Source organism: Phocoena sinus, chromosome 8, assembly GCF_008692025.1.
Source record: "Phocoena sinus isolate mPhoSin1 chromosome 8, mPhoSin1.pri, whole genome shotgun sequence".
NCBI classification, from domain to species: domain Eukaryota; kingdom Metazoa; phylum Chordata; class Mammalia; order Artiodactyla; family Phocoenidae; genus Phocoena; species Phocoena sinus.
In genome coordinates, this window is record NC_045770.1 from 102,956,781 (window position 1) to 102,968,402 (window position 11,622).

The window sequence follows — 11,622 nt, forward strand, 5'->3', positions numbered from 1 at the left end:
CTGAATGAGGGTTCCACAAGTTTGTCCCAGCAGCTCTCATGTTGACCTGCCATGGTTTTCACATCTCCCTAGAGCCTTGTGTGCTGGGAAAACCCAGCCCTAAAAAACTGAAAACAACAAAATGTTCTTGGGTTATTTATAAATGAAACCCAGCCCCTGTTGGTTATGTATGGCTGCTTGAGTTTCTCCAAGGACTCAAGGATTGGAAGAAGGGATTTCTCTCCTTCCTGAGACTCCAGTGGGCGGAAATTTGTTTCCCCAATTTCGCAGAGTTGGCACCTAGGTCCTGGGCAGCTTCCATATCTAGTAATGCCCCAGCTTGTGAAAATGTCCTAACTTACTTTCTTTTTTGTTTTTCTGTGTAGGATAGATTCTGTTGGGTGGGAAAGTTTCATAAAACATGAATGAACCATTTCACTTTTGGTGTCTCCTCTTTGTTTTTGGCTGGTTCCCTGGCAAAAGGTTGAAGAAGGGTTCAAATATTTTCCTTTTCCTCAGAAATGATGCCCATTCCCCCACTCCCAGTGTTTTCTTCCTTTAAATTCACACGCATACACTGCCAAACCCTGCCTTGGGTGCCACTAAGTCTCCTTGGAGACTGCTCCCAGCTAGCAGGAGGGGGTCGCCTGCTTGACCTCAAAGCAGTCTGTTCAGCCCCATAATGGCCTGGTCTAGAGAAGTGTCTACATGCCCCCTGAAAACAACTTAAAAAGAAAAGAAAAGAAAAACAGAGTTTTCCTCTAAATGTGGCAGAAATATCAGGCTGGGAAAAGCCAATAACACATAGGTTTGTCCCTGGGATGAGGAGTGGTTCATTCTTTCCACTGAGAAAGTTTTCATATAAGCACAGTTTTCGTTCTTACAGTCATGAGTAAGAGATTTGGCCAACAGGTCACTTTTGCCAGAACAAGGTAAAGAACAAGGGAGTTCTGTTCGCTTGCAGCCCAGGGGCTCCAGCACCAGCCGGAGGGCATCCTTCCACCCCATGGGGCCTCTCTCCGGAAGATGCACAGTTGCTGGGCTCCAGAGGCCTCTGCAGGCGTCCAGCTTGGAGGTGACTGACTGTCAGGGCTGCTCAGGATCTCTGCCTTCAGATCCCAATAAGAAAAAGCCCAAGGCCTGGGGATGTTCAGTGGCTTGCTTGAAGTCACCCAGGTTGAATGAGAAGCTGGACCCTTTGGAATCTTAACACTGTGCTGTTTCCACAATCAAACCATTTGAAGTTGCAAGGTTGGGCTGGTAGCAAAGCAAGAGGGTTTGAAGAGCCTCTTTCCCAGGTACTGGCTGGGGTGAACTCTGCCCTGAAGCAGCAGCTCCAACTCTGTAGCGGGGGGGGGGGGGGGGCGCCCTGCCAGGGAGCTGTGTACACATAACCATATGGTGATTTGCAGAGCTAAGCTACAGAGGCCTCCGAGCACTTTTTTTTTTTACCAGGTTTTTTTTTGCGGTACGCGGGCCTCTCACTGTTGTGGCCTCTCCCGTTGCGGAGCACAGGCTCCGGACGCGCGGGCTCAGCGGCCATGGCTCATGGGCCCAGCCGCTGCGTGGCATATGGGATCTTCCCAGACCGGGGCACGAACCCGTGTCCCCTGCATTGGCAGGCGGACTCTCAACCACTGAGCCAGCAGGGAAGCCCCGGGAACTTTTGATAGAAACTATGCTGCAGGGCTGGAGGAGGCCGCCCCCTGCTGGGCTTCTAAACGTGTGCGTCTCGGTCCTGGTGGCCTCTGGCCCCATCTTGCAGGAGCTGCTGAGGCAGGAGCTGAACTCAGGGTACAGTCTTTACCTAAACTCCCTGGAGAGCTCAGGCACCATTCCAAACCTGCCCTCCAGGCCTTTGCTGTGGACACATCACATCTGGGGACTTCTGGGGAAATGGTTTATCATTTTCATGTGAGAATTCTGCCTTCTACAGCGATACCATTAGGGGTCCCTTGGCAGAGTCTTGGGATCCCCTTACTCTACACGGATGGAAATAGTGGGTGTAACCCCGATGTCCCCGTGGTCTCAGAAGCCTGAGAGTCCACACGAGGTACGTGGATGTTGCTGCCTGAGTGACCACAGTCCTAGACCCCCATGGGGGAGTGCAGCCACTTGCCTTCTCACATATCCTCCAAGCATGTTCTTCTGCTCCAGCTTCCTCTCCCTCCCCATAGCCTCTCTCCCCTGTTCGCCCATGACAGGCGGCTGCCCTGAGCCTCACCATGGGCCTCACAGGCTGGGGGCTGGAAAGTAAGTCTGGGGCTGGAGAGTAAGTCTATCTCCAGGCGTGTGTCACACTCAGCCACCAGGGCACAGAGACCAATTCATCTTTTTTTCTTTTTCTTTTGGTCACGCAGCATGGCGTATGGGATCTAAGTTCCCCACCCAGGGACTGAACCCGGGCCCTCAGCAGTGAGAGCATGGAGACCTAAGCACTGGACTGCCAGGGAATTCCTGAGACCATTTCATCTTTAACAAGCCCAGCCCCTCTGGTCCCTGGACCAGCCCCTCACACCCACACCTCATCGGGGGTCAGACATTGTGTCCAAGGCCACCCTCCAGTCCTTCTGCTGACCTAGCACCTTTCTCCTCCTTCCCCCAAATCAGTCTCCACCCAGGTCGCTCGGAGCTGGGTGGTCTATACAGCTGCCCCAGCCCCCCTACCCTGCCAATAGTCCGTGTCTCACCTCCCTTTTGGCCCAGCTAGAACATTCCCCTGACCTATCCTTCATCCTGACCTTCAGTACGGGTGATGGGGATGGGTCATCTGAAAAGGGACCAGAAGTAGGGGAGATGGGGGGGCCCATGGCTGCCCAAGCTCCACGCTCACTCCCAGAAGTACATGTTGGGGCTTCTCGAAGGGCAGGAATGCAATGGGACCCTTCCCAGAGTTGCTCATCTAGCCTGGCCTGCTACCCTTTACCTCCCAATACCTCTCCCTGAAAGACCCCCAGCTTGCCCTTTGGTAATTGTGGTAGGCAGAATCCTGAGATGTTCCCAAGATTCCCCAGCCTGGTGTACACACCCTGTATAATGCCTGGGACTGTGAGTATGATGAATATGACTCGTGATAAGTCATGTCTGATGGTACAGTTGACTTCAGATAGGAGATTATCCGAGTGGCCTGAGCTCTTTATTTTCATTATTTATTTACTTTTGGCCACGCCACACAGCATGCAGGATCTTAGCTCCCCAACCAGGGACTGAACCTGTGCCCCCTGCAGTGGAAGCCCAGAGTCTTAACCACTGGACCACCAGGGAAGCGCTGCTCGAGCTCTTTAAAAGCAGAGTTTTCTCTGGCTGCTGGCAGAGGAAGTCAGAGATTCAAAGCGCAAGAAGGATTTGATGTGCCATTGTTGGCTTGAAGTTGGAGGGGGACCATGTGGAGAAGAATGTGGGTGGCCTCTAGGAGCCTAGAACAGCCCCCAGCTGACAACCAGCAAGGAAACGGGGACCTCACTCCTACAACTACAAGGACAGAATCCTGCCAATGCCTGCCAACCAATAAGGATGAGCATGGAAGCGGATGGCTCCCAGAGCCCCCAGAAGAGAACTCAGCCTGGCCGACACCTGATTTCAGCATTGGAGACTCTGGACTTCTGACCTACAGACCCGTGAGCTAACAAGTGACTATCGTTTTAAGCCACTTAGTCTGCGGTCATTTTTTGTGCAGCAATAGAAGACGCCTACGGCAATGGATTTGTCTTTTTGTCCATCAACAATTTATTTGATTGGCAACTCCTGGCAACAGGAGATGAGAAGAAAATGAAAGGAAACTAAAGTGATCGTGGACTACCAATAACCGGGAAAGCAGATTTCAGACTGAATACGATGTCACGTGGCTTGATACACACACAGACACACACACACACACACACACACACACACACACACACACACACACACACACGGGATTCTCAACCGGAGGTGGCTCTGCTCCCCAGGCGACACTTGGCAATGTCTGGAGACATTCCTGGTTGTCACAGCTTGAGGGATCTGCTGGCATCTAGTGGGTAGAGCCTAAGGATGCTGCTAAGATCCTTCAAGGTACAGGACAGACTCCCAGAGCCAAGAAATATCTGGCCCTGGCCCAAAATGTCAGTAGGGCAGAGGTTCACACACACACACGCACACACACGTACACTACCAGCCACTGTGGAGAGACAGCGTAGCATAAGGGCCAAGTGCACCGTCAGGTTCCAGTCCTACCTGTGTGATCTTTAGCAAGACCCAGGGTCTCTGGGACCAGCTGTGAAACGGGGCTAAGGAAAGCACCTACCTCCTGGAAGTAAATGTTAATGTACGGAGTGCACAGAACAGCAAAGTCGACTAACTTTGAGTGGTTATGAAACAGGAGGGAAGGGGGCAGGGCACCCTTTGAAAGAATGACGTAGCCCAAGGACATGACATAACCTGATTAGAACCAAATGGTTCAAGATGGCGGACAAGTCGACTTCCACTAGACCTTGAGCCTCAGTATACCTCACTGTAACACGTCAGCACGCTAAATGACACACCTACAGGCGCCATGCCAGTTCCAACGCCGACCATAAGGATCAAAAAGTGGGCGGTGGCCCAATTCCTGGAAATCCCCACCCTTTCCTGAAATAGTTGGAATACTCCTCCCACTCATTAGCCTATGAAATTACCCAGCCCTATAAAAACTGACAACCCCATACCCTGGTGCCTTTTCTCACCTTCTGAGGTGGCCCACACTCTGTCCGTGGCGTGTGTTTCTCTCTAAGTAAATCCACTTCTTATCTATCACTTCGTCTCTCACTGAATTCTTTCTGCATTGAGACTTCAAGAACCTGAGCTTCATTAAGTCCTGAAACCAGGTGTATGGCCTCAGTTAGAAGACTGTGGGTTTTGGCCGGGTTCCAGTCCCGGCTGTGTGGGTTCAAGTCCCAATCCGGGTTTTGGCTGGGTTTGAGTTCCGGCCTCATGGGTTCAAGTCCCAATCTGAGGTGCACGGTTTCAGTTACAGGAAATGTCTAAAGGGTTATCCTTACGTCAAAGGAGCTGGGGCAACTTTGGTTTACTTCTCTATATTGTCCAAATTTTACATAATGGACATATTTGACTTTCTTAATTTGGGAGGAAAAGGGGAAAAAGAAACTGAGGGACATTCTACAAGCGAGTGGCCTGTACTCTTCAAAAACGTTAAGGTCTTAAAAAACAAAGTAAGGCCGAGGTTGGTTCCAGATTAAAGACTGAAGAGCCCTAACAACCAAATGTGAGGTGTGATCCCAGTTCACTGGGACAATCAGAGACACTGGAAAGGGGACAGCGTATCAGATCCCAGGGTTGCATCAGTGTTGGCATCACTGTTGCCAGGCCTAAATTTTGTAACTCTACCACGGTTGTGTAAGAAATGTCATTTTTCTTAGGAGATACATGTTGAAATACTTAAGAGTGAAGGGTCATGACCTATGTAACTTCCTGTCAAATGGTTCAGAAAAAAATGCATGTGTGGGTATGTGTGTGTGTGTGTGTGAGAGAGAGAGAGGGAGAGAGAGCAAATGGGGCAAAACGTTAACTACTGGTGAATCTGAGTGAAGGGTATGTGGATTTTTTAAAAATAAATTTATTTATTTTATTTTTATTTTTGGCCGTGTTGGGTCTTCGTTGCTGCATGCGGGCTTTCTCTAGTTGTGGTGAGCGGGGGCTACTCTTCGTTGCGGTGCGTGGGCTTCCCGTTGCAGTGGCTTCTCTTGCTGTGGAGCGCGGGCTCTAGGTGTGCGGCTTCAGTAGTTGCGGCTCGCAGGCTCTAGAGCACAGGCTCAGTAGTTGAGCCTACTAACTACTCAACTACTACTCAACTACTCAACTAAGCACATGAGTTTAGCTGCTCCGTGGCATGTGGGATCTTCCCGGGCCAGGGCTCAAACCCGTGTCCCCTGCATCGGCAGGCGGATTCGTAACCACTGCGCCACCAGGGAAGCCCCCTATATGGATGTTCATTGTACTTTTCTTGCAGCTTTTCTGAAGGTTTCCTGATTGTCAAAAACAAAAAGAAGGGAATTGCCTCGCGGACAGCCGCGGGTTCAATCCCTGGTCGTCGGGGAACTAAGATCCCGCAAGCCAGCCGCCTGGTGAGGCCAAAAAAGAAAAAAAAGAAAAAGGCCTCTAACAAGGTACCCCTCCTTCAGGCACCCAGCGGCCTGGTCCAACGTTACATCTGCTGCAAATCAACTGGATTCTATTCATACGAGGGAACATCGTGGGCAGTGAACGAAAGGGAACAAACCGCAGCTCCAGCAACCACCCGGAGGCCTCCGGACGCAGCTGCAAGATTCCACTGATGATTAAACAACAACCACCCCAGGCAAACTGAACGCAAACTGTTTTGGGCTACGTACCTGGGGGGCAAACCGCAGAGAAAGGCAAGGAAGTGGTTACCGTAAAGGTCAGCATTGCGCTTACCTGGGGAGGGGTCACCTGCAAGGACACATTGAGGGGCTCTGCAAGGCGGATTTTCTTACCTTGAGTGGTAGTTACGCGGGGACGCATTTTATACTTATTCAAATACACACATAACAGCTGTAAACGTCCCACCAGGAACCCCACTTCGTGTGAGGTGCGCGTTGAGCGTCTGGGACCTGCCGCTGAGTGGAGGGCGCTTAACGTATTCCGCCGGCCTGGAGGGGCCGGGGCGGGGCGGGGGCGGGGCCGGGGTAGGGGGTGGGGGATGGCTGAGGGAATCAGGGCCGGGCGGGGAGGAGGGTGGGGAGGATCGACCCCGACCAGCTCTGGCGGGATGCGGTCCGGGGCGTCCCCTGCTGGTGGCCACTGGGAGTAAGGCTTGCAGAAGAGCGGGCTCCCCGGCCCACCGAATGCCTGCTTCCCCTTTCTGCACCTTTGTCCCTGTCACTCCTTCCCCCTCCAGACCTCAGGACCTCTTCCTGGGCTTCACTTCGGCAAAAGCTGAACTCAAACTCGCCTTTTCTCAGGGAGCCTTTCCCGATCCAGGCCACCCAACCCCAACCACTCCTTCCCCCATCGTCCTTTCTTTGAGGTTGGAACGCATTTAATTTGCATGTACTTTCAGCGGCCTCGTCAGCATCGCCTTGTTTCACGGACGTTTGGTGATGGTGATGAAGACCACGGCTGGCATTTACTGAGGGCCTCCTACCTGGGGGCACTGTGCTGACAGCTCCAGGCACCTGCTGCCCGCCTCCCCCCAAGCATCTTCATTCATGGATGTGGTCAGTCCTTCGGCGTGCATTTATTAAGCACCTACTCTGTGCCACTCTCTGAGGCCACAGGAAACAAAGTCAGTGGCCACTGCTCCCAGGGGTTCACAGTCAGGGTGGGGCGGGGGGAATAGCCAGGTGTTGGTGAGGGGGTGTGATGGGAGATCTAAGTGAGGCCACAGAGCATCATGGGGGCCAATGAGTGGGGAAGAGGGTGAAGCCGGCTCTGGTGGTGAGCAGGGAGGTGCCCCGGAGGTCTCCTGGCTAGGCAAGATGTGCACAGGCCCAGGGCCTGCCGGGAAAAGGCCACAGGTCAAGGAGCCAGTCAGAGAGTTGGGTCTGCCTTGCACGAGTTGTTACATGGTCGCTGAGAGCCATCAGGGGCTCTGTAGGGGCAGATGGAGGAGGAAACCCAGAGCAGGAGGCTGCCTGCCACCTGCTTCCACCCTAAGCCAGCACTCTAGGCCTGGGGCCTGACAGCCCCGAAAGGGTGGGAGTTCAGATCACCTCCATTCGGCCAGAGTACGCTGAACACCTACTATGTGGGGCTGCCTGACCAGGGAGGATGAGTGAGTCCTGGACTTTGCCCTCAAGGAGTCTGGGATCAGCACAAGGATAAGATAAGCTTGCAGAGCTCTCAGCCCTGCACTGAATGAGATAAGGAGGCAGTGGGAGAGGCCCAGGGAGCTGGTGCAGGTAGAGGAAGAGGAGCAGATCCTTCAGTCATGGGAGGGTCATCCCAGCTGGGCCTCAGCTGAGGGGATGGGGGCCCAGCTGCACGTGGGAAGGGGCAAGGGAAAGAGCAGGGGGCTGAACGCTTGTCAGCCGCGCAGAGTCCTCGGAGGGAGAAAAGGTCGACTTGCTCTGTGACTTTCGCAAGATGCTCACCCTTTCTGAGCCTGAGTCCTCATCTCCCAAACAAGTTCACAACAGTTACCTCACAAGGTTGCCGAGATGATTCCAGGCGATTGATGTGTGCGAGCGCCCAGCAAGCAGAAAGGGCTCAAGAACCAGCTCCTGTTACTAAGCAATGTGGACTTTATTCCTAGTCTGTGTTTCCAGGGTTTAAATTCTAAATTTTTAGCAGCAGAAACCTTTTTATTCAAATGAAAATGTTCCCAGAACCCCATGTTATAAAAACCAGGCAGGAGCGAGGCTGTTGTGGGAAGCTGGAGCAGGGGTGGGGACCACCGTTCTGTCCACGGCTGGGCCAGGGCAGCCTGGGGAGATGAGACTGGGAAGAGAGGAGAACGGGGCGAGCGGAGGGGAAGGCTGGCTCCGGGTCCCTGTCCAGGGTGGCGGAGGGGCTCCAGCGCAGACTGGAACCCAGGGTCCTTGGCTCCCCTTGGCCACACTGCAAGCCTCCATCTTGCATCCTGAGGACGTTCCTCCGGGTCCAAGATGGAGGCTCAGGGTCTGTTCAGACATTTATCGAGCACACAACTGCGCTCCGCTTGGGTCGGGGGCTGAGCCTAAGGTGGTAGGGAGAACGGAAACCCTGGGAGCATGCAGGGCTTGGGGCAAGCACAGGGTACTGGGGGTGCCTGGCCAGGCACTTACCATCAAGTGGGCTTTAAGGAGGCTTCCTGGAGGCAGCAGATGCTTGGGCAGAGCTTGGAACGGTTAGTAAGAGTGAGCCTGGCAAGAAAGCTGGGAAGGGTGTTCCAGGCAGAGGGAACCGCATGGACTAAGCACAGAGGCGTGCTGCAGCACTGTCGGTACAGGTGGAGACCTAAAGCAGTTCATGCTCACAAGAGGGAAGATGGAAAGGTGGGAATGGGACAGAAGGGAGCTGGGCCTTGAGTGTTGCCCTGTGACGGCAAGTCTTCAGTGCCCACCAGACACCCCCAGCCCCACCCCTTCCCCCACAGGTCCTGGAGGCTGGCATTGAGGCGAACATACCTGTGACCTATGGAATTGGCAGCCAGAGGGGAGACGAGAGCACTGGCTGTCAATTCATAGGTCAGAGCCCTGTGCACTCGGTCTTGGCAGCCTGCCGACAGCCCACAACCCTTTGCCATCCTGGACCTGGGAGCATGGCCGTGGGGGTCCCTGCCGGTCTGTTGGGCAGCAGCCGCCTCTCCTCTTCTGTGGACACTGGCCCGCACCCCAGATAACAGCAGCCCCACTGGAACTTGTGGGCACTTCCACATGGAGTTGCTGTTACAGGGGGTGGGAACCGACCGGAGGCCTGGGCCCTGCCCGCCTGGTATCTCCCCTTGGGCAGAGGTCTGGGGAGTATAGCGTGACCACCCCCCGGGCCCCTTGGGTCCTCACGGCCCCAGGTCTGTGGTCTTTTTATTGAGGCTCCTTATCATCCAGGCCCACACCCGGAGTCTCATGCCAGCACTGCTTCTCTGGGCGAAGTCCAGTCTCAACCCCAGATCTGCTCATAAAGCCGGGAGTGGCTCCCATTTACAGCTCCTGGGCAGCCTTTGCCCGCTCTGACACCCGCACACCCTCTCTCCCCAAGTTCCTTGTTTCCTCGTTTCTTTCCCAACCAGACCTGGGCCCCAGTTTCAGGTTTGGTCACTGTGGCCTCCATTCTCTGCCCTTTGCCCACCCTTCTTGCTGCAGCTGCAGGGCAGAGGGACAGTGAAGGACGGCTGGGCACCTGTCCATCTCCAGGGACCTCTGAATGCCCAGATTCCTGAGGATGGCCCCAGATACGAAGCGGAGATGAGACAGAAAGGAGAAGGGTGGTGGGAGAAGGTGAGACAGAGAAAGTGGGAGAGTGAGACAGAGAGGCCAAGAGAGAGATGAGAGGGGCAAGCAGAGAACTGGAAAGGGACAGAGGAGATAGATAGTGGTAGGGGGGAAAGGGCGAGAACAGGGAACTGGAAAAGATGCTGATACACAAACCTGCCACAGAATGCTAAGAACAGGGCTATAAGCAACTGCCAATCCGGAAGAGCACTTAGCACCTCAGCGGCCTGAGAGCCAGCAGGGTCCTGGGAGCTGGGTGACCTCGAGCAAGTGGCTTAACCTCTCTGAGCGGCTGCTGGTTCCTCATATGCAAATCAGGGCTTGTGAGGCCATCCTGGCCTGCACTGTTGGGAAGCCACCTTCCCTTCAACCTTTGAGTCTGTCCCCTCAGTGGGGAGAGGAAGGAGATGTTGTCTGGGGTCCCTGAGCTGGCCCAGGACCCCTGGGGGAGCAGACCTTTCTCCTGCAAAGTGTGTTCTCATCCCCACCAGACAGGCTCCGGCCCAAGAGACTGGCCCAAGTTACAATGCCAGTCCTGCTGAGGCCTAGGGGATACTTTGGAGACCCCAAATTGGGCTATGTTCCCCTTTCCCAGCAGTGGAAACCGGCCCTCACAGGCAAAAGAGGCTGCCCAAGGTCACAGATCAGGGCCTTGGGGGTCCATCCTGCCCGGCAACCTCCCTGAAGTGGTGTCCTCCCTTTTGGGATGCAGTCAAGGTGAGGTGAGGGCAGGAGTCCTCTGCCTGGGAGGACGTGCCTGTGAACGAAGACACTTTAGTTGGTGGCCCCCAACCCCTACCCCAGAAGCCCAGCAGGCCCTTCTGAAGACCCCCAGGCAGGACTAAGTACCTGGTCTGGCAGAGGCAGTAGCAGCAGCAGAGATGCTGCCACTCAATCAGGAGTCCTGACCCCCTTACCCCACGGGTGGAAACTGAGGCCCAGGGGCTAGAAGGGACTTGCTTGGGTCACTCAGTGGTTGCCTAGGTCCCTTCCTTTCTTGCTCCTCAGAAGGGCTGGGCTCGGGAGCACCCCGGGGCAGAGAGGCTGCAGGGGTCTGACCACCCGTGGGAGGCTCTTACCTGGGTGTCTGGCTGGCCCTCGGGGCCCGAGGAGGAAGTGGGGCCGCCCTGAGCCCAGCGCCTTTTGAGCTGTTGGCCCAGCCCCTGGCTACAGTTAATGATTTATCCTGCCGCCTGTCAATACGGATCACAAGTGAGGTTCAAAGGGCATGAAGCCCTGGACTGTGCTCGGGCAGGTGGGGCAGTTCCAGGAAGAAGCAGACCGGGCCCCCGCCTGCCCCTCCGCGTGGCATCAGACCCCAGCCATCAAAACCCCTCTCCCCCGTCACTGCGTGGCGGTGGGCAATGAGGACGCTGGGGTCCACCGGGACAAAACTTCTGCCCTGCTCACTTGGTGCCCAGATCTCCCTCACTGAGGAGGGGCCACCAGGCACACAAAGGGGCAGTCAGGGGGCTTTGCTGACACCCCAGCACGGTGGGGGCTCGCTACGTCCATGCCTCTTAACCTGGACCTCAGTTTCTTCACAGGCCCTCCCATCTCAGCCCGGTGCTACTGGGGAGCGGGGCGGGGCGGGGCATGATCAGAGCAGCCCTTTCTTCCTTGTTCGCAAGAAACAAGGCCCGGGGTGTTGGGGGAGGGGGTGGACAAGAGCAATTTCCCCATCCCATGTGAATTTCTGTGCAAACATCACTGTCAGGACCCCTTCCAGCCAGAGTGC

The 11,622-nt window shown here is 55.0% G+C and overlaps 1 long non-coding RNA gene across 1 annotated transcript; it reads left to right on the plus strand.

Moving 5' to 3' along the window:
- Window positions 1-5,479: 5,479 nt before the first annotated feature.
- LOC116757348 lies at window positions 5,480-11,423 on the plus strand. Its single transcript, XR_004350931.1, has 3 exons — window positions 5,480-5,544; window positions 5,963-6,391; window positions 7,034-11,423. It is a non-coding gene; the product is annotated as an uncharacterized LOC116757348 (long non-coding RNA).
- Window positions 11,424-11,622: the final 199 nt, after the last annotated feature.